This window comes from Camarhynchus parvulus, chromosome 5, assembly GCF_901933205.1.
Source record: "Camarhynchus parvulus chromosome 5, STF_HiC, whole genome shotgun sequence".
In the NCBI taxonomy this organism is placed as follows: Eukaryota; Metazoa; Chordata; class Aves; order Passeriformes; family Thraupidae; genus Camarhynchus; species Camarhynchus parvulus.
In genome coordinates this window covers 47,346,449-47,369,841 of record NC_044575.1, presented here as the reverse complement: position 1 = coordinate 47,369,841, position 23,393 = coordinate 47,346,449, and the positions used below count along the sequence as shown (strand labels likewise).

The following is a 23,393-nucleotide window of genomic DNA, read 5'->3' as shown; positions in this document are numbered from 1 at the left end:
CCCTTTGGGCTGTTGTCTGTCTGCAAAGAACAATGTGAAGAAAGCTGGTTTGACCAAAAACCTTGGTTATGTCCAAAACTGTTCCCATCAGGAATGCAAAGGCTAGAAACACTTTGTTTCATATACAGCCAGATCTGGGAAGGAACTTTGTAAATTCTAGGTGTTAATGAGCATTAAAGGTAGAATACGGTAATCTGTTTTCACAGATCTGCAGCACCAAGTTTCTAGTGATGCATGAAATAAGAAATCCCTGCTTCATGCCTAGGGAGAATTATACAGAAATTTCTATTCAGTCAGTAGTGTGCCACACTCAGGCTAGCTTCACACATACTGTTCAACTCATAGAAATGTAGACACACACAAATACATTGGGCCCAGACATATCTGAAAGTTTTAAAAAGATGCCATTAGAAGACTTTAAAAATTAATAAAAATTTTAAAATAAAATGAATTAAAATATTCTTTAACATCCATGTCGCTCTGTCAAACCATTTTGTTTCTGCTCTTCTAGGATACCCATAGTGCCTTTAAAAGCTCAAGAAAGACACTGGCTCAGGGTAGATTTTAAGAAAAAAAAGTATACAAGATGGTAAGCTGCTTATGAAAGAAAATTGGGTCTTAGAATGAACAAGATGTTAGAATGTTCCAATTTAATGCTGGAAAGAAATTATTATCATTTGATGTTACTGTATTTTCTCCATACCCACATGGTCTTTATTAATGAGAAAGCAGTGGCAGATCGAACTCTGATGCTCTCAGTGTCTGGCTGCTGCACTGGAGCCCAAAAGCCACAACTGTGAGGGCACAGCAAACTTTCTTCCACAGCACTGTGTGCTGCTTCCAAGCACACAGGAAGCCACATGGGAGCCAGTAGCTAATTCCTGGCTGAGGTTTTCATACAGTTTTAATTATTTTGACAAAACCTTGAAACAAAGGCTGCTTTGTGAGGGCATTAGAAGACTTTCTCTAGGATAAACCATTTATCCTCCAAATCCTTGTACATTACTCATATTTGCCCTACAAACAAATATGTTGGCTCTTCTGCCCTTGAGGGTCTGCTTCTCAATTTTCAGTTAATTTTAATGCTTTACATCAGTACAAAGCGGGCAAAAAGAAAAATATTAGAATAACTGCTTCCCTTGGCCTGCATTTTTCAGTATTAGCAGTCAGCCCACACTTGACAATCCTGTTTTTTATTTAGGCTGCCTAGTCTTAATTTTTCCTCTTTTTATATCTCTGTCATGTACCAGAAAGACATTTGTTTGTAATGACAGTCCTTTGTCATGCCTATATTTTTCTTTCTTTTTACATTTCCAAACAGAACTGGATGATATTTTTCACGTCCATATTTTCCCCACCAAAAGCACAAATTTAGTAATATCCATAAAACCTTTAAATTCAAGTTGTCTCCTTAAACTCCATAAAAATAAATTACAGAAATTTCAAAACTCAGCACAGTTTATTTTGACATTTTCAAACTTACTTGCTACAGCTACTGCTCATTTCAGCATGTCCTTCCATTTTGAACATGCTAAAACCCCTTTTCCAATGTTCCCACTCAAATTCAAATGTTCCATCCACCTCATACACACAAACACATACTTTCACACAACTCCCAGTGAACTGAAAAATCAATTACTCCTGTGCAGGACTTGTCACCATCACACTCACACAGGAGAGGTCTAAGGAAGAGGCTCTGCTGAAGGCAGGCAGGGTGACAGCAGTGCCAGGGGAGCTGCAGCAGAGCTTCCTGAACCAGAAGAGATTTGATCCCACAGCCTCATGGTGCCTCTCTGAGCTACCTAGCCCTGGTTTGAGCAAGCCTTATCAGCACAGGCAGACCCTGGTGCAGCTGTGGCTGTGCCATTTCCCACCCTGCATGGCAAGAGCTCTGTGATGACCAGAAATCATGGCTTATTAAGGCAAAACCTCCCAGCATGGTGTGAAGATCTGGTGGCTCTGATGAAGCGAGTGCTGACTGAGCTTTGCTCGCTGCTCTGCATGTACCACCCTTATCTGCCTCCAGCCCTTTCATACAAAGTCTTTTTTCAGGTGGAAATCCCAGAAGGCCAGACATTGATGTTTTGAATTATACAACCAGCCTCTGCCTTCCCACAGTGAGGGGTCAGCTCCCTGCCAGCAAACTCATTTGTAACGCTGCACTTGTAAACTCCTGATAAAAGGCTCGGCTGGAACCACGCTTCGCTGGGTAGTGGCAATAAAACTGCACAGCCTCCTTTACATCATAAAAAGCTTTCAAAACCCTGCCATTTCAGACTGAAGCTCCAGTGAGGCAATGGGTATAAACCCATCGAGGGGAGATTTACTATAAAACCTGAACTATTTTTAGGTGTTATCTGCCTAAAGGAAAATGTCTTCGGAAGTAAATCTACAGGAGAACTTCAGTGATAGAATGTTAAGTTCATGTTTCTTTCCATGTTTTTCGTGGGATTTCAATGCATTGATTCTGACCACAGGGGTCAAGAATATCAAAAGAATAGTATGAGGGGAAAGAAAAAAGTTGTCTTATTCCAGGGGCTTGCCTTAAATACATGACAGAAGTTATCACAAATAATTAGGCTGATATTTGCTTCGAGTTACAATTGCCTTTTTAAAATTTCTAGTCTTGTTGTAGACTGTTTAATGGGGTGACATATACCACAAAACTGCCTCTGGGACATGTGAGATTGTTTACATTCAGGTGCCAATGCCACCCTGGTAGCAATCAAATAGATGGTAGATAAAGACCGATTTTCTAAAGAAAAGAAAAAAAATACAAAAAACCCAAATCCAAACCAGTAAAATAATTCTGACAAAATTTAAAATGAATCACTGAGTGGATGAAGAATCAATGATTTTGGAGCACTTCTCTTGAAATCAGTAGGCACTGGCCACACCAAGTCTCTATGCTGAGTGCCAAGGGAGACCCTTGATACATCATTTGAGATCGGACACCCCCGATCTGTGATCAGCACAGGCTTGGGTACTGCAGGAGCAAGGCTCCTGGACACAGCCAGCACCACCAGGAATGCCCAGAGTTTCTAAGTCAGCTCACAGCAAGTTCCTGCCAGCAGGGCAAGCCCATGCCCAAGAGTGAACCGAGTGCTTGGATTTGCACTTAGTGATTGTGAAGGCAGATCTTGGCTTAAGCTTTTACTTCCTATTTCTCCTAAAAAATAGATTTGGTAATTGTATAGATAGAAAAACACACCCTTCCTTCTAGATACTGTCATCATTTCCCCACCAGACAGTCTGACTGTCTCTCCTGAGCAGTCAAATAATTTTCAGGCAGATCATTGTCCCCTGAGTGCAGGAAACTGGTACAACTGTACACAAAGAAGAAAAAGATAAAAACAGCATGGCAACACAGCCAGAAGACATTTATAATGCATATATTTTGCTTCAAGAAACGTGTTTTATGGAAGAGAAGGGGTAAGAGACAGGCCCTAGAGACAATGACTCCCTATTCCTTATTTGTAAGCACACACTCTTAAACAGACCCTGAGAAACCTCAGGGTTTGACTACATGGAATTCTGCACTGCCTGATCAGACCAAGGCCTTATCTTGTCCTCAAAGCAATATCCCAATGGGAAGACTCCTGCTCCAGCCTAACAAAAGGGTTTCCTCCTATTTCCAGAGCCCTGCTAGGAGCATTGGCACTCAGATCCTCACACACACTGGCCCAGCTGTCTGCGGGGTAACCCTGGATCCACAAGCCACGTTCCCACACATGCACAAAGAGAAAGCAGCTCAGCAGCACACTCAGGTTTATCCTCTGCCTGCCCAGCTCCCACTGAAAGCCCAGGGCAGCTCCTTGCTGAGCCCTGCACACCCGGGGGTGCAATCCAGACTGCCAGCATGGCACGGGGATGCCCATCTGTCTCACCCAGGACGGCAATGAAACTGCATCACACAAGCAGCTCTCCCATTCAGCTCCAGGTGGCACACAGAGGTCTGTCTGTGTCAGTGCACTGAGACACATAAAACATTTATAAACACCAGCTGCCTCAAGATCTGCTAAAGATCGTTCTTTTAGGGGTGTTCCTGTGTGTCTGCATTTACAACTTGTACAGTTTTAAAAGATCAGGACTGGTTTGGGTGATGCCAGCAGGAGTGCCTTGTATTTATGCATACTTGTATTTATGCATACAGGCATGCAGTGATGGCTGTGTCTATAGCAGAAAGTCCTCAAAACCCTATTTCCTGGGGGTGAACCTGCATCCTGCAGAATGAAACTCAAGCATGGCTCTCATGGCTCTCTAGGAAAACTTAGTAGTAGATGATCCATGCAACTCCAGAGTCAAGATCGCCATAGTGATATCACAGTGCTGCTTGTGCTGCCTATATCCCAAATGTCCTTTTGTGGAACCTGCTTTGAGAGTCGATTTGGGCCATGGAAATTTCCTGCTGGACATCTGCCTCAGGGTGAATTCTGGAAAATTCCCAACAAATTTGCATGACTTTTTTAATGTCCATTAAAAAAACCAACAAAACAAACAGAAACAACCAAAAATCAACAAAATAAAAACTAACAAAAAAACTCCCCACAAACACACAAAGAAAAAAGAAAATAAAAACAAAAAAATAAACCAACCAACCAACTAAAACCTCAAACTCTTTCATGGTGACACAGTCATAACTTTTGCTCTCTAAAAAAATTAAAAAATAAAGCTGCCCAGTTTTAAGAAGGAGCTTGGTTTGATTTTGGAAGGGTATTGAATTCTCCTGTTTCCAGGAAAATATGCCAAAGTTTACACAATCTCAGAACAGAGAAAAATCCTGTTTTACACATGACCACTAAAGGCTTATTGAGTTTGGCAGCTGAATGGTTTGCAGATTCCATCTGGACTGAGCATCCCCAGCCCAGAGCTGCAAAGGTTGAGCAAAGCTGCTACCGAAATCTCTTTCACCAGCTGCTCAGGGTCACGTCTAACACTGGCAAAGATCCTGTAGGCATTCAATATGCAGCCCTTTGCCTAAAAAGTGAAGGTATTTGATCTAACAAATTGGCAGTATGACACACCACTCTTCGTCATGCCTCCAACTGTGACTTTAAAGCTGAGTGGTAAAAGCAAGTTTGTGCCTGGCTATTAGAGGTCTTTATTGACACCCCACAAGGCCTTTGTGATATCTGGATAGCAAAAATAGGAATCTATACCTAGATGAGACATGGAGATGAAGAGGAATTAAAGAAAATATGGCACAGCTTTAGCCTAAGACATTGTTTTAATATAGATAAACACCTGCTTAAAATGATTACTTTAATTGGGCCAAATTACTAAGTTGAATCCAAATAAAAGACTATCCAAATAAAGACTGAAAATCTGAGTGGGACAGGGATGACAGACATGTGGACTCCCTCAACAGCCAAGGATGGACACAGGAAGTGCTAGAACACAGCACATCCCACCTGAGGGCAGGCAGAACAGGTAAGGGTCTGTTTTCATGGACTCTGCAGAAAGCTGCTCTGAGTGAGCAGCTAAGAAACAGCTTCTAATATACACATCTGAATATAGCAAAAAATTCAACAAAGCAGAAAAAAGAAATGGGGTAAAATTATCAGAAATTTTTAAGATAACTGAGGTAGGAATATTTACTCACCCTCAATCAAAAGAAAAATACGGCATTGAATTTCTAAAGCACTCAAGGCTTTCCCACTTCTGTCCTCCACCCTTTAGGCTTCTCAATTCAAGTCCCCTTGGAAACGTCTCAATCTGTGCTGTTCAGCAAGTGCTGGGGAGTTTTGACTCAGGGAAGATACTTGTGTTGATTTTTTTTTTCTTTGGTGGGGGCGGGGGTGTTTGTACATAATCACCTAGATGAAAGAGCTTGCTCAGGATCCTGTAAACATCTAGTTCCCTAGTTCCCTCAGGGTATGCTTGGAAGCTCAGCAAGGTATCAACATCATCATTCTTCATACTGGTAATTTGATATGTTTCCCCTTCCCAATTTCTTTAATGCCCTTCAAAAGCATTTACAGCTTTACAATTTAAACTGTAATCAATCAAATTATTATTTTAAAACTTTCCAATTACTATTTTTTCACGTTTGTGTACATGTCTGGCTTTCACCATGATTCACTACTCCATGCCTGACCATCACCAGGTTTCAGCTGATTGATGAACAGACACACCACTGTGCTGCCTGGCAGGGAGCACTCCAGCACTCAGGTTTGGCAAATGGTCATGATGGAATCTACAGAAAGTACCAAATCCTAAGGAAAGTATCTCTGAAATTCCTGTTCCAACTTCAGCATTTTTCAAGTTCCCTGAAGCCAATATCACCACTCTCTCACATAAGGGTTGAGTCTGCTACCACACCATATATGTAAACTAAACTCCTGTTAGTACCCTGGGAAAATTCAGAGTAGGCATCACATTTGGAAAACTGACCTATTCCAATTTCATCAGCTGACATTCTCACCTTAGAAAAACACCTTTAGCAATCCAAAGAGTAGCATAAAGATTTCTTAAAAAAAAAAGTGTCAGTGTAAGCACCAAACATTCTACATCTTGAACTTATCCTGGTCTATAAGAGCAAGCTTAGGGGAGCATACTCTCAATACAGCACATTCAATGCATCTCAAAATGTGTGAATTTGTCACCAATTTTTTTTCTTTTTAATAGTCTTTCCTTCACACATAAATGTTATCATAGGAGAATGTTACATAGCTTATCACACATATTTTCTAGACTTTTTAGAGTTTCAGTAAGGATAAACTCAAAGAACGACCTCTACACAAGATTTCTCACTAAAGCCAGATAAGTATTTCAGAGATGCCTTAGATTCATAGGTCAGGAAGAGTGCAAATACATGTGAAGACTGTGAACCCATTTTCTAATGACCTCTCCATCAAAAACTGATCAGAGGGGTAAACAGGCAAGAGCTGGAAGTCCTGTTTAACTGATGTGTGTTCTGACTTGTCAGTGTGGGAGAAAGTGTAGGACATGAAAGCAGGGCCAATATCAGAGACAGTATCTTATCTATACCCTATTCACAGGAAAGAAAGATAGACTGAGAACAAATTCCCCTTATCTATGAGGAAAAAAAAATTACCAGGAGATAAGAAAGAGGGGCTTGGATAAGGTTCTGAAAGAAAAAATAACCAAGTGCAAAGCTTATTTGATGTTGATCTCTTCATACTGTGAACACAGAAATGAAAAATTTGAACTTCAAGTTCTTGGGGTTGCTTCATCTATGACCCTGAGCAAGAGTTACAATATCTGGGCTTTCCCTTTACAATTTATAAAATACAAGAGTAATGAAAACAATTCCTTCCTGGACAAGGATAGTATAAGATTTTAAATTTAAAGATTTTTAAGTCACATGCATTACTTGATAGGACTAAACATGAATAATTATCTGATCTCTAAATCTCTCACGATTCATGTATTCATAGTCACTAAAATGCTTGGGAAAAAACCTATTAATCTACAACATTTCCAGGTAGGGGAAAAATTATGGTGTTTTTTTCTAAGAATTTTATTATTGGAAGGGCACTGAAACACAGATTTAAGTTAGAACCCTCTTCCACACCGGGTATATTCAAACTTGATACTCCACTTCTACTAGAAATCAACATATAGTGTCTTAAGTGGCATAATAGCTGAGATATTGCATATCCCCTGGACCTGATGAGGTTAGACATGCATTAAAGCCCCAGAGCAATATTCTTTAGAAGAAAAGCAATTTCAGACATACCATATCAATCTACCCATGTGTATTTGTGCTGTGAAAGCTCAGCACCAGCAAGGTAGTCATATCAAGAGCTGGTATTCAACAGGTGACTCGATTTATTTGACTCACTGGGTCTCTTCTTACAAAAAGGACTTGGATGTTAATTTTGCACTTCATGAAAAATTCAGGAGTGTAAGACAAGCTATAACAACATTCTTACTAACACCAGGCCTCTGAGTAACCATAGATCCTTATATAAAGTGGAGTATAAAACAAATATCTAGAATATTATCTAGAAATTAATCTAAAATATTTCCACATTACCTCTACAAAAGCCCTCAGAGAACATCAACAAATAGAAAGAATTGTGAAAAAAATTTGGATGTGAGACTTGATTGCTAAGCAAATCTCAGAGGGATGTGAAGATAAAAGTTAGAAGCAGAGATCTGCTGGAGATGACAAAACTGTTACAAGGATAGTCACCTTGTTCTTGTCAGATCCCAGATCCCAGACCAAGCTCAATGCACTGATTAGCATGCAGAAAGGTATTTCTGTTATTAATACAGAACAATTCAATGAGGATTTAGTATCTGTGAGGGTCTTGCTTGTTCACCATAGACATGATTACTCCATGTAATAGGGAAGTTACCTACAACACACAGGTAAAGCATCCTGGACAATCTACATCCACTGATACACCCCAAACTAGTAAATATGGCCCTTTATTAATCTGACTAAAAGAAGTTTTGATCATAAGGTATGATTTATCTTTGCAATTCAAGGTTAAGTCATTAAATAAAAGATTTTTCTATGAATTTGCCTATTTAGCTGATACATCTTCAAAATGAAGGTATGGATCTTATTACAGAACACAACAGATGAGGAAGAACAGGGCCAACACACACCTTAGAACTTAGTAATTTAGTAAGAACAGGGAGAAGCCAAAAAGGCTCTCAAGCCCAATTTGTAAATCCATGTTTCTACTTTGCAGGTGAGAGTTTCCTAGCTACTAACTGGCAGCTTCTCTCCTTCCTTACTTGGGTCAGCTGGATACTGGCTGCTTGGTTTTACCTGGAAAGTTTCTACAAGAACACATGATGAATCAAAGAAAGTATTTTGCAGTCAGGAATGCACAAGCATAGGATTCAAGGGTTTGGGCAGTGGGAGATTCTGTGGACACACCAGCAATTTTTTTCCAATTATATTGCACCATGCTTCAGAGCCTGGCCAGAATATCATTTAATAATTCCACTGAACACTAGAAGAACCTTTCTTCGATGAAATTTTCACAGAATTTCCTAGATTTCAAATGCCACATGCTCCACCGGACTCCATGTCACAAATTAACTCAGTGGGCTCTAATGGACACCAAAAATATCCTGCCCACGCCTGAACAAGAAGCATACAGCTTACCAATATAGCTCAGTTATTATTAACACTCGTCCCATCAGAACAGATCCATCAAACTCCCTGCTATACTGACTGTACTTGCATTTATTCCAAAGCGAGCTCAATTTCCACCCACCCCATATTAAGTATTGGTGGGTTGGAATCTGCCTACTTTGTACAGCTGAAGCTGGAATTCTTCCCCAGCTGCATTCAAAAAAGCTGCATCAGTATTAAGTACCCTCATGCTCCTTCAGAAGGTTCTTTTATACATCTGTAAGCTTCATCTTTGCATTGAGATTGCAACTACTTCTCTTCAGTCACTGAAATTCAGTTAGACTCATCATTGTCTTTGCAGATGCAGCATGTATAATAAAGTAGAAAAAAAATTAATAGACCAACTGGATTCTGCCTTGCCAGATTAATTCCACTAATGTCCACATGTGCTGCTGGCCTATTGTGGTAAATTAAGTTAATTACTGGTTTTGTAATAATTTGTCCCCATATATCCACCCTTTGGGTCATTCCCCTTTCTGCTGCAGTCAGTGCTGTATCCCCCTTCAAACAACAGAGCAAACTCAGGACCTGTGAACACCACTTGTTGAGCATAGATATTCTAGGATATTCTTTTTAAAAGAAGTTCAGTCTCTAGCTACTATTTCTAAGTGGGAATGCAAGACAGCGTTTGACCGCACTTAACACACACTTAAATGAAGTGGTTTAGGCATGGAAAAGATCCCTGCCATTTTCACTTGAGTTATAGCTAGAAGAAAACCCCTGGCAGTTGCACATATGAAGGTTATTCCCTTAGTGATTATTGAACAAGGAAATAAATACTTGAGAACACTTTATTCTTTTCCTGGCACAAGCTATGCTTCAAACAGAAATCCATTTGTACCATTTTTCCATTTGGTACCTGTTTTTATTAGTCTGTGTCAGTTTTTCAGAGAATAAACTCAGTAGAGATCATTGTCTGTTCTATATTTCTGCATTGCCTAATGTAACATCAGCCTTGAGAGAAGCCCTTAGCTATATAATAACTTTAAATTATTAAGTGCCATGACAAACATTTCATGAGAAAAATATTTACTGAGAACAGAAAAGATGACCACAAAAACTGCAAATCATTATCTGGCATTTATGGGCTTATGTGTCTTCTTTATTTTTTAAGGATTGCATCTGTCAACAGCACATAGCTGGAAGCACAGAAGCAGAAGTCTTCCTTAATAGACTAACTTGTTCTTAATAAAGCTATTTTAACAACTTTATCTCTTGCTTCACCCACCTACCCCCATCCCTGAAGTTAATTTTTCATTTTTCATCTGCTGAGATTGTCAAGATGGGTTCGTCTAGAGTTTAAGAACATAAATGAAACTGTGTACTTTTTTCTACTGTTTTTAACCACTCCTTGGTCTCTTGTGAGTGAAGCCTGGAAACTCATTTGTGTTTGGAGTCACACTCATCCACAATAGATGAAGAACTGTGTCCTGGGATGCTTCAGGCACAGCATCACCAGCCAGGCAAGGGAGGGGATTGTCCTGCTCTGCTCTGCACTGGGGCAGCCTCACCTCGAGCCCTGGGGGCAGTTCTGGGTGCCACAATATAAAAAAGACAGTAAACTGTCAGAGAGTGTCCAAAGGAGGCCACAAGGATGGTGAAGGGCCTTGAGGGGAAGCCGTGTGAGGAGGGGCTGAGGTCACTTGGTCTGTTCAGCCTGGAGGAGACCGAGGGGAGACCCCACTGCAGTTGGAGCTTCCTGTGAGGGCAGGAGGAGGGACAGGCACTGATCTCCTCTCTGTGGTGCCCAGTGCCAGACAGAACTGAGGGAATGGCCTGAACTTGTGTCAGGGGCAGTTTAGGTTGGATATCAGAGAAAGGTTTTTTACCCAGAGGGTTGTTGGGCACTGGAACAGCTCCCCAGGGCAGTGGTCACAGCACCAGCCTGACAGAGTTCAAGAGAGTTTGAATGACGCTCTCAGGCACATGGTGTGATTTCTTGTGGGTCTCTTGAAGGGCCAGGGGGTTTCACTTCCATGATTCTTGTGGGTCCCTTCCAATGCCAGATATTCTGATTTTTTGTTAAGAAACACTTTGAGCTTCTACTGTCCTTGGGTTTGTAATTCCAAGCAGTGGTAGGGCATTAATTGCTCTATTCAAAGCCAACATCTATGCAACAAAACAAAGGCCCTATACATCTCAGGGGTTCAGGCATACAAAAGAAACTTTGCAATTAGGCCAATGTTAATATCATCTCTTTTTGATGAAAACATGTATAATATTCACTCAGAAGCAGACATCTGTGTTCATTCCTCCATACCTAAAAACAGCAAAGGAGTTGAGGAGACCACAAGGACCAAAGTCCCAACACTACTGTTCATGAGCACAAGAATTGGTCCATTTTAAAAAATAGAAGCAGGCATTATCATCCAGAGGATCAGCTTCCTTCCTCCAGCACCACAACATCCCAGAACAACCAGCCCTATGGGGAATTTCCAGACACAGGAGAACTTATTCAAAAATGAAAAGCATGGAAGATTAAAGATCTTTCATCCAAATTTGGTGTTAGGACTTTAACAGACAAACCTAAAACCCCAAAGCTGAACAGAACCAAAATAAAACCAACCCAAAGCCTAAGAAAATAAGTAGGCAGCTCATGTTCTGACTGGGAAGGACTGCAGGAAGTCAAGACCCACACAGCAGAATGATGAATGACCAGAAAACACATTCTGATAAGTTTGACCCCATATCACTGTAATGCAGGATAGTTTCCATATCAAAATTGAACTCTTAGGTAGAAAACAGGGGAGAAAAGTAATTGGCTTTTGTGAAAGTGGCAATTTTAGCAGACAGGAATTGTTTCTGGTATGTAAATCTGTTGCTCTCTCCAGATAACAAGGAAAACAATTACTCACAGAGAAAATGCTTTTAAACATGTATTTTTGGCAGGATAGCTCCCAAGAATAGCTTATTGCATTGAGTCTTGCTGGTGAGAGAACCTAATTATTTCCATCAGGAATCTGTAGGATAATAAACCAACTTCTCATCTAGCAACAACCTTTAGAAATTCAATTGAGTATTAAAAATAGAAAGCAATTTATGTTTTATTCAATTTCACACAATAATCTTGAGATAATTCTGACTTTAAGGTTATTTTGCACATAGCTTCTCTGGTTACAGAAGTTGTACAAAGATACTTGGAGACTGACTTCCACAAGGGAAAAGCTTGGCAAGCACAGAACAGGTTGGAGCAGAGGCAGACTCCCCTTCAGTTCATCTTGCTGCTTACAGACAGAAAAATGCATAAGCTCATATCTCAGCTTATCCAATATTCAAGGTATATTTGGGCAAAGGAAAGTCTACTGGGCACTTAGTTCAGCTGCTCTGGCAGACTGTAAAGCTCAAAGACAACTGTAAAAGAGTTGCACACAAACTCCAGAGTGCAGCTCTCAAGAACCTTCATGAGGAATAAATTTCATTGCACAAATGCAATGTGCTCTGTGTTATAATGGAAATGGAAATGGAAAACCTTTTGTTTCACCACTTTAAGGATGCTGGCCACCTTTGATGCAGTGAGGTGTGCTACGTGTCCTTAACTTTCACTGCATGATCACATAAGGATTTTTCCCCCTTTGCTTTCTTTTTTAAAGCTTTAATAATAAAGAAAGAAAAAGCCACAGCCAAAGACTATGAGATGTAAATCCTGCCTGCCTGCCTGTGTCTGTGTTTGTTTGACTCTGTAAAGTGTCACTGAAACATGGTTATACTGAGTCCCTGCAGCACTCACCACTGCTGTTGTCACTGCGTTGACCAAAGCACAATGTATTTCTTGCCCTGTGGTCTACTACCCCACATTCCATAATGCATTTATTTGCAGATCAGGACTTTTCACTATCACAGCAGCTCAGAGGCAAAGCTGTAAAATAGCTGCTACATATCAGTGTCCTCAAGTTTCCTTGTTGACTTTTCTTAACTATGTAGCTGTTTTCCTGCAGGAAAAAATGCATTGAAGAGTCTGAAAACACACCCACACCATTTGGTTTTAAGTTAATTCCTTTCCTATATTCATCCACAGTTCTTCAGCACTTTAGGAAAGGGTTATTGGGACACTTCACTGCAGGAAAGGAGGGCTCATACTGCAGCCAGACCTTGTTCAGTGTGGGCTAATGTAGCACAAGGAACAGCTTGCTCTATACCAGAAAAAAAATTGTGTGTTGTTAAGTTCCTAATCTTAGGTTTTCAGTAAAAGAGAATCCTTCATGGGTGTGTGAAAGAACAAATCTGTGAATTCACTAGAAAAGTTTGTGTGATGGGTTTTGATTTTTAGTTTTTGTTGTTGTTTAATTGTTTTGTTTTTAAAGGTGCAAAAGCTGTTCCATTGCCATTAGTTTTAAACAGTATTTCACTAGATAGTTGGCTGATAAAAAAGCATTGCACCAGCTGCAAATGTTTCTTCTTTTCCTTCCAGTACCAATTTCTTGTGTGGTTAAGAGCAAGTGGTGGTGGAGTGAAGAACATATAAGAACCTGGAGACACCTTAAGACATTTTAGACACCTTCTGCCAGCAGATTCAGATCAAGGAGAGAAGAGCATTTAAGGAGCAACTTGTTTTTCCTCACCTTTCTATTAAAAGTTTCTGCTGATCTGTATGCCCTGTTACAAGGCATTTAACAAAAATAAGCCTTGAGTAATTTCACAAAACTCATTCAAATTACTGGAGAAAGTATCCCTTAACACCAGGAGGTTATTAAAGCAATGCCTGATTTCAGATTCTGTCACATTGCTGAATCCCAGCTTCAACACAGTTACACATTTAAAATGCAATTTAAATAAACATTGAGGATTCAAAAATCCCACAGCACCCACTTAGCTCATTTAGCCCACCCTTCATGCTTATCCATCAGCAATTAAAGACAAGATACCACAGTGACTAAAAGAGATTTCACAGGTTTTATAAGCAACTGCATTTTCTTTCAGTACTTCTGTGTTTTATAATGTATTTTCATTTCAAATGAGGGAAATTTGAGACCAAACGTGTTTCAAGTCCACTCTACTGTACTGGAGCATTTTGTTCTGCTCCTTAAGTAGTCTCAAAGGACTCTGCAGTTATCTTAATTCCTGTCTATCAATTAAATAATTGCAAAAGTCCAGAATTTGCTGTACATGCTTTGGATTGCAGCCAACACAAGATCCATTCGTTTCTCATGAGCACTGCACATTTAGATCTAGAAGAAAAATATTGCGTGATGAAAAGGGGAGCGGCATTTTCTTGCATTGCTTAGTCTGATTTCTTCTTTGTACTGCAGATAGAAATAAATCTTTGGAGCTGGAGGAGAATAAATTTGGATGCAAAGAACAGCCCTCAAAGTAACTAGAAATCAAATAACACTCCAGATGCAATTGGGAATGCAAGATGCACAAAACTAGAGGCAGGGTGATACCATCCAAGAGAAAGTTTAAGAAAGGATGTTTCAGCATAGCTGGACAGATTAAGTGGAAAGAAAAAAAAAAGGGAAAGGGAAGGAACTTTACTAAAAACTATACCCTGATAATGCCTCCAATCATGCATATAAAGATGCTTTTAATTTGTAACACTATAGCATTTCTAACATTTCATGAGTTGTGAAATTTAACAAGAGCTATCATGCTGTAGGCTGAATCTGTTTTGGTTTTGCCTAGATTAGATTACTGAGCCAAACACAATGAGTTTCAACTCAATGCAGCATTCATGTGCTAACATTTTCCCTGGTTTATGTTTTCTTATGTAGGGACAGACAATCAATGGGAAGTGATTAAAAAACCAATTATTTATCTGCTACATTTGACTGCTTCTCCTCACCCTTCAGGAAGTACAGCAAGTCTGATGCAACAGCTCCCTTGTGAAGTATCTCAGTCATTTCTGCACGCACACTTCCCCCATGTGGCTCAGTCAAAGGACAGTGAATGCCATCAAACTTCTGCCTTCATGTATGGACTCGATAACTGGTGTCTCAAAACCATTTAAGACATCAGAAAGTGGTATCACAATATATTTGGATTTTACTCAACAGAAGCAGCAAGCTTTGCAACAGGAAATCACACTATGTCAAAGTATTTATATGCCTGAATATAAATCATTAGGGTTGGAAAAGACCCTTAAGATAACCAAGTCCAACTGCCAACCCAGTGTCACCACCATGATCACAATTAAACCATGGCTCACGTGCCAAATCCACACTTCTTCTGAACACTTCCAGGAATGGTGACTTTACCACTTCCATGGGCTGCCTGTTCCATGCATGACAATCCTTTATGTGAAAAAAAAAATTCCTAATATCTAATGTTTCTATCAACAGAGTTTCAGAAATATCATTTCAGTCTATACAAAAAGTGAAGACAAAATGTCTAAAAAATGCTAGTGAAAAATATATTTAAATCCCCTTCTGTGTATTTTGTCACACACTGGAACATAAAACATATAAGAAGAGGGAGTCCCGATAAGTTCAGTTTTACAGCTGAGGCTTTAGACTAATGACTATTATCAGGCAACTGATACGACCTTCAACTCTTATACAAGATGCTGCTAAAACAAACTATTCTTGCTTAGGCAGTCAGAGGAGAAGCCTGCCTGGAAATCCAAAATTCTAGAAATAAATGCTGGTAAAGCAATATTCTTAACAGATTGGTATAAATACAGTAACACATCACTCCTCCAGAGAGCAAGCTGGGGACCATAAAATTGCAGAGCAGCATCCCTGCCAGAAAGATCAGGGAATTGCTCCCATGTTGTCCTGTTGGTAACTCTCACTCCCTGGCCTATTTTAAATCATGTCTGAATGTTATTCTAGCATTAGTGTTACTACTAAAGCCACAGAGATTTAATTTACTGGCAGTGGGGAGGAAAAAAAAAAAGCTAAAAATTATTAAGACAACATAAGGCCAGATTCTGATTGGAGCTATAGTGAACACATGCATTAACCCCAGTGACTTCAGAGTAATTACACAAGGTTGCTAAAATTAGCATCTTGCCCATAGCACCGAGTAAATTAGGAATGCATAGACACAGATGAAAGGAGAAGCAGCAAATGAGAACAGCAAGACACTGCCCCCACGAAGTCTTTGCTGTGTTGCTGACAAGCAAAAGGAATTTGGGAGAAAAACCCATTCCATCCCAACTTCTCCCCAGGAACCCGAGTAGGAGGATGCTGGGCTGGAAGGTACTTAACAAGAGAGGGAGGTGTAGTGGAGAGCTCAGGAAGCCTTTCAAAAGGAAAGACAGGGAGTTTGCCTGCCAGGCAGGTTTTTGCAAGATCTCATCATTCTATTTATAACACCACATGCCATGTTACATTACATCACACCACGGCAGATGTACACCACATGCAACAAAACGCATTAGAAACACTGTGGGTTCTCTCCAGAATAAATGCCCACAGCTCTCAGCAGCAGCTTAAAGGCAAGTTTCCCAGGAAGGATTTGAAATTCCTTGGCAAAAATCTGTAACCTACGGAGTTAACTTTAACATTCTGCCAGCTCAGCACTTGAGAACTCAGAGCATCTATCAACCCCCCCCCCGTTTTACATCCTCACGATTTTAATTTGTTCAGGGTTTATTCTCGCCTTTTTCTCCAAGAACAAACTGCAGTGTAATTTTTCTTACATTTAACTGAGTTTTATTCCTCTATCTATTCAGAAGCTCATCCTGTTTCACGCCATTAAAGCAAACAGTCACTGGTAACACTGCAGCAAATCTGGGATGTCCCAGATGTTCTGAGGCAATCTATAGGCTTCACTGCACTCAGGATGGTGATTGGACATAACTCTGGACAGCCTTATGTAGTCAGACCTCTTTGAAGTGAGGGTTGTATTGGAGTGAATGACCTCTTGAGGTCCCCTCCAGACTGAATTAAGGTTTTATGATTCTCAATATATTTTCTAGCAATGTAGGTTAGGTACTGTTTGCCACTAATATAAAAACCACATGTATCACCTAAATTATTTACAGTATTTGCTTTGCTTTGATTTATTGGGTTCAGAGTTGTCTTAAAGTAGAACAGGCAACACTAGCTGATTGACTTGAACAAGTCTTTGCTCTTCACAGGAGCACATTGATAAAAATGAGTCCAGTGGCTCATTTCAACTTCTGAAACCTGCAAATATCAATTATAAAACAGCAAGATGAGAAATTTTATGAAGGCAGGGAACAATTGCAAAAAAATGCATCCCACTGGTACAGAAGTGAGATGAGGTCAGAAGCAACAACTGAAGGAGAGAGGTGTCATCTCCTTCTAGGGCCTATCCAGATACAGACAGCTTTGCACTGGTACCAGTTATGTCCTTAGAATGGAAGATAAACATGCAGTTTAAAAAAAATATCACTTTGAAATCCCTAGGAGATTATGCATGAAAATCCTTATTAAATGCATATTACCATGTTTTGAGAAAAGGACTATGTGAACACAAAATTAATTGAAGACTGCATCACAGCAAATGTGCACAGCGGCACTGAGGAAAGATTGCAAAGGACACTCTCAGTTGTTATTCCTCACATTCTGTAAGCTTGATGTCATAAATGTGTTGGTGTTTCTTTACTACAGCATTTTTTTACAGAAATATTATTTTCTGTAGTATGTCAGAGCTCATCCCTAAGCAGGTTCTCTATTTCATTTAAGAGATGAAAAGCATGGAAGTACTAGTTTTGGCATGAATTTAACAAGTGACACAAGGTTGCTAATACTGAAACATTGTCCTGGTTTGGGACAAATTTGGAAGGGAACTTCCAAAGGAAGGATTCCCTAAAGTACAAAATTCAGTGGCCCTTTCCTCCACCTGTCTGGGAGAAAAATCTCCTTTGAGAGAAGTGGAGAAAACTGTTTATTTAACAAGCAAAATACTCAAAAACATGAAAAAATTGGTAATATTAAACAATGAAACCTCCCATTGTTCTGAAGAGATGGCAAATTCTGGGGACCAGAGAGAGAGAGTCCTGTCCATGGGTTTGTCCTCCGCAGAGCAGCTAAGGCAGCCTCCGGATCATAGTCCTGGTGTTCCCAAACCAAACAACAGCTGAACAGTTCCAAAAAACTTCTGGCCTCAGCTACCTAAAAACTAACTAAATGCAGAGGAGAGCTCTCTCCTGCTGTCTGTGCTGCAGACAACAAGTGTGGGAGCAGAAATGTGCAGGAGTGCAGCTTCTGCAAACAAACTGCGCTCTTCTTCTGCCCCCTTTGCTCTCAGAACCGGCCTTAAAGGTGCACAACTTAATACCCAGCATAAACAGAGCAGAAGATTGGGAGTACAAGCATCATTTAGAAAATTTAATGAGAATTAAGTAAAAGCAAGCAAGCCAGAAGTTATGTGAGGAAAAACAAACAAACAGGTTTTAGAGATATTTTGGAAAAAGCAGCCAGCATGATTTCATTCTGGTATTTTCAGAACATGTGGTATTATCTGTATTTGCTCTGGTGAGTCAGGGAGCCAACCACCAGCCTCAGTTCTCGGTGCCTATTTAGTGTCTGAGATAAGCAGTGTTTAGTGTGCAGTGTTTGTTGATTCTAAGCATAAAAGGATCTCATCCCTTCACTCCAGTTAATAGGATTATATATGCCAGGCAATTTGTGGTGTGTCAAATGCCACATTAAAATCTTTACTGAAGTAATTGTTTAGTCTCCAGATTTTGAGTCACAATCATAGATAGTTTTTGCCCAGAGCTTGTCTTGTGGAAAAAATAAGTAATATCTTAGGCTACAAGCAGAGCAAGTAGGTTTTTAATCAGTTTTAAACTTCAACCATCTAAAGCTATACCTGCTTACATTTCATCTTGCCCAAAAGTGTATCCAAAGAAAAGAAGTGGTGTCCCATGACAGCAGACAGGATCATGACAGCTTTTGTGAGGAACTGCCCTGGCTCAGTGCCAATTGCCTGGACCTTTCCATCATATCAGGCCTAATACTACAAGTTCACTGGAGTGGAAGAGCCTCAAGGAAGCAATGATTCATTTCTGGGAAAGCATTAGACAATAGTGGAAATTCAGAAAAGGGTATTGGGTCAAGACTGATGCTTTCCCTTTCTCCAGTTCTCTACACCTTACAAATGTTTTGGAGGAAGACATGGGGTCTTCTGGACTAAAGTCTAAAGTTTGAATCCTACTGTATCTCCCCTGTTGTTTGTGCAGTAAATGTTACAGCAATTTGCTGCCATTTAAATAGGGTATTCAAGATCCTAAATTACTGCCTGTGTTTGCATTCACAACAGTACTTAAACTTGACAGACTCTTCCAAAAAAAAAATAAATCTGTAATCTTCAAGCAGGGATGAAGGAGATTGCATATGTGCCTGCTGCATTTTCAGAGCTCCACTCTTACTTCACTGATAGGTGGATGAATGAAGATGCCTCCTGCTTCTCCCAATACCAATCTCACCCAAAGCATACATTTCACCCTGAGAGCATGGACCAGTGACAGAGTGGTCCCCAGCAAGACTTCCCATCCCTCTTGCTTTCTGTGCACTTCTCTCTGAAACAGGGTCCTGCAGACAGAGCACTGAGCATCCCTGACCTGCTTCCTGCAGGCTGACCCACTGCCACACTAACTCACTGCTGAAATTTGTAACCAGCTCAGGAGACCACGAGCAACACTAGAGCACTACTTCTTGGCTCACAAAGCTTTCCTGAAGGACAGTGAAATTCATCTGTAAATGGTTGGGGAATTCTTGGTTTCAATGTTTAAGGGAAAGGGAAGTGTCCAGCAAAACACAATACAGTTCCCTACTGGCTATTCTTTTTCTTAGTTTAAAAAATTAAGTAGGATTGCTTCTCTTTAATCACATCACCATCAACAAAAACTTGCTTGCAGCAAAATGCCCTACAAATTCATATGTGTTTCTCTGTTTACATTCCTCTTATTCACCCACATCTAGTCCTTCCACTGAGATCTGTCTGGAGGTAAATCATAAGTTTGTTTGATTCTAAAACACTGCCTGAAGCCTCTATCCAGAGACCCCACTTTAAAAAGACAAGTAATTAACTCTCCAATCACTATTTTAAAAAAAAGTACCACTAGCAGTATAGATAAGCAGAATGACATACAATATCTCCTTCTCAAACTATCATATTAATTTCACAACCCCTTCATCCCAATAGCTAAGAGATCCACCAACTTAATTCAACTTTTCATTTCATAACCCCTCTTAAAATAACACTGTACTCATCATTTTAGGTTGCTAAGTCTTGCAGAGTGGAGATGCTTGAGGTGGATGGCCACCAGTCTGGTGAGAGGAGCCTCCTCAGCACCACAAGCCATCCCTGGCTCACCAGCAGCCTCTGCTCTGGCACAGGCAGTACAGCCCTGAGGTATGGAGGAAATTCCTGAAGGGCCTCCACAACACAAGATCTCTGCAGAAAGTTTTCTATCTCCAGCTTCCTTCAGGTTCTAACTATTCTGTCCTGACAAAGGCTGCTACTGCTGTATGTTTAAATAACAACTGACCTCACACATGAGCTCAGCTACTGTGAACTTCACATGCTCCTCACTCTGTAGCTCATTGCTTTCAGCCAGGCAGAGCTGCTTCTCAAGCAAAATAAAACAGCATATTTAAAATGCACATTTCCACACCCTGTCTCTTCCCTTGCCCTTTCTCCATCACATTCCTTAGACCATGTCCCACACAGGCTCCTGTTCCATGGGGGGACGTGATAGAGGGAATATTGCACTTGCTTTTAGCCTGAATCACCAGGTTTGAACAGGGCTCTGAGACCTTGCACTGGTTGCTTTCATACCCTTCCTCCACACATGTGAAAAGAAGACAGCATACAGCATGCTGTCCAAATGGAGGGAGGGAGTGACAAAGCCAGTCTCTGCAGCGAAGATCACCAGCAAAACTCACATCACAGTAAGGAGCTGGAAGGTGTCTGGTGTACAGGCTGTCAAAAAGCATCCTCCTACTAGGCAAGCCCAAAGCAACCTCCTACTTCACTCTCATATATGATATGCAAGAGCCTAATAAATCTGTTGTTGCTGAAGTCAGTAACTCTGCCTGAGCTCTCTCCTTCTGATGGGATGCTTGTACAACTGGTGGAAGCCTTCTTACCATTGCCATGTCTCTCTCAGCAGAGGATATCAGGAGAAGTCATTGGACTGTTTATTAGGATGGAAAGCCAGTTTGCTACTGCTTACATTTAACAGGTGCCAAGATTTGCATTTCTGTCAGCTTGAAGTGACAATGAGTCAGAAATACACAAAAAAAAGTCAAAGAATCAACACAGCCTTTATCTACATCCACAAGGTCCTGAACTGGAAATTAAAAACTTCTGTTCATATTATCATTCTTGCACAACAGAATCTGCTGAGCTGATTCTCACTGTCCACAAATTAATTTATAATATATGTAAGTGAACACCTAAATTATTTTTAGTTATTGTAAATGCCATGGAAATATTAATGGCAATAGCTCTTTGGGGAAAATGCTGAGACAAATAGGATTTCAAATTTTTTTAGGTATCATTCACAGCTGGAGAAAGAATATACCAAATGTTTTAACACATCTTTGCCAGTCAATGAATAAGCTGTGACAAGTTAAGAGAACAGGCCATTTGAGTTGCTGGAATGCTTTTTCCTGTGATCAAACCCCAGCAGCACCTGCAGGTTCACCTGTAATTTAATCCTGTGTCTCCCCTTCACAGTAATTCCTCTTCAATAACTTTCTAACAACTGTGCCCTGTCTCATGTGCAGTAGAACCAGAGGAAAGCCAGGGCTGGATGTTCAGTGGGTTTGGAAACCCAGAGCACTGGGAATATCTCTCTGGTTTCTCTGGGGTACCCTGACCCCCAGGGGAACACTGACTTTGACTCTCATTCATGGAGAAAGTTTCCCAGACTTCAAGATAGACAAGAATCCACAAAAGTGTGAAATAGATTATAGAGAGTAGTGTAGGTGTATCACTTGGTGAGAAATTTAGGTTTTGGGATTTTTAGTATGTTGTGGATGGAAGCAAGATGGAGGGCACAGGGTGTTGTCCTGGGTTTCTTCTTCATGCTTCTTCTTCCTTCTTCTTCATGGGTTTGGGTGGCATTTTGTAATTGGGCAGAAAAGTCCGCCTTGCAGGCTCTTTGGGATCAGTAATTGGGTTAAAAGAGAAAATAATCTAGGTGTCAGCTCTTAATTGGATAGTTTAGTCTTAAAAGCCCTTGTAACAAGAGATAGCCATTTTGTGCCTTCTAATGAAAAGCTGCCAAACTCATAGTAGTGAGGCTGTTTTACTGATAAGAAATAATAAACACTTGAGTCCAAACATGAACTCCTGTATCAAGTGCCTTCAATCCAGACCCAGAGGAACCCACAACTGGGACCCCAACAGCTGGGACCCCCACAAGTGGGAACGCCCTGCAAAGGCAGAGCTGCGGGAGAGCTTTGGCTGCCACCACCGCGGCGGTTCTGCCTCTGGCCAGGGATGTGGCCACAGGCACAAACCCAGGGAATGCACCGAGCAGGGACTCACAGCACACTGAACTCCAGATAGAAAATATCTTGCATGACTAAGTACTACTTCAGTAGGAAAATAAACCTTTATCCAGAACCACCCAAAAACACTTGCCTCCAGTATAATGTGGCTACTATCATCAGTACAAAGAGTCCCCATTTTGGGACCCACTCAAGCTGGCAGTACTTGACAAAGTCCTGTTTGCCAGTGAAGCTGTGTGCACTTTTCACACATGCAAAATAAAAAATACATAAGGTCTGATCTTTTTAATTGAAGCTGTTACTATTAACCTCGAGCAAGTGTGAAATAAAAAGCCTGCACTCACTTGGTTGACAGATGGTAACCTCAGGAAGCAGCAGTTCAGCTGGAACTCTGAGCCAGCATTCACAGAGACAGACCACTGGTCACATGGAAAATACACAGGCAAAGAGAGGAACCAGCATAAATTTCTCACATCTTCAGTCATTATTCTAACTATATGGTCACAGCTTCAGGTTTGAAGGCACCTTTTAAACAATTATGGCACTGGCAGTTTTTATTACATTGTTTATTACTCTGAGGGGTTTGTGTTGCACATTTTACTGAATCAGTGTTTTCAATATTGTTCTTCTGGACAGCAACTGATGTTTTCATAATCAACAATAGCTCTCAAGGTCTTCTAAAAGCATAAGTATTTATTGATGCATAAATTTATAGTACCTAGTATTTTTACCTAGTATTTTTTACTCTTTCATGATCCAAATATTACACAAGCTTTTTCTTATTTGCTAAAATACATAACCACAATATAAACATCAGATATATTTGTAGAATTTTGGGAATGAAGACCTTTTCATTACTTTTATGTTATCTAATTTCAGTGCATTTGTTTTAGATT

At 40.4% G+C, this 23,393-nt stretch overlaps 1 long non-coding RNA gene across 1 annotated transcript in view; it reads right to left on the bottom strand.

Annotated features, from left to right (window-relative positions):
* Nucleotides 1–23,393, bottom strand: part of LOC115904335 — a 159,854-nt gene that overhangs the window by 103,000 nt on the left and 33,461 nt on the right. The gene's annotated exons all lie outside the window — the stretch shown is intronic.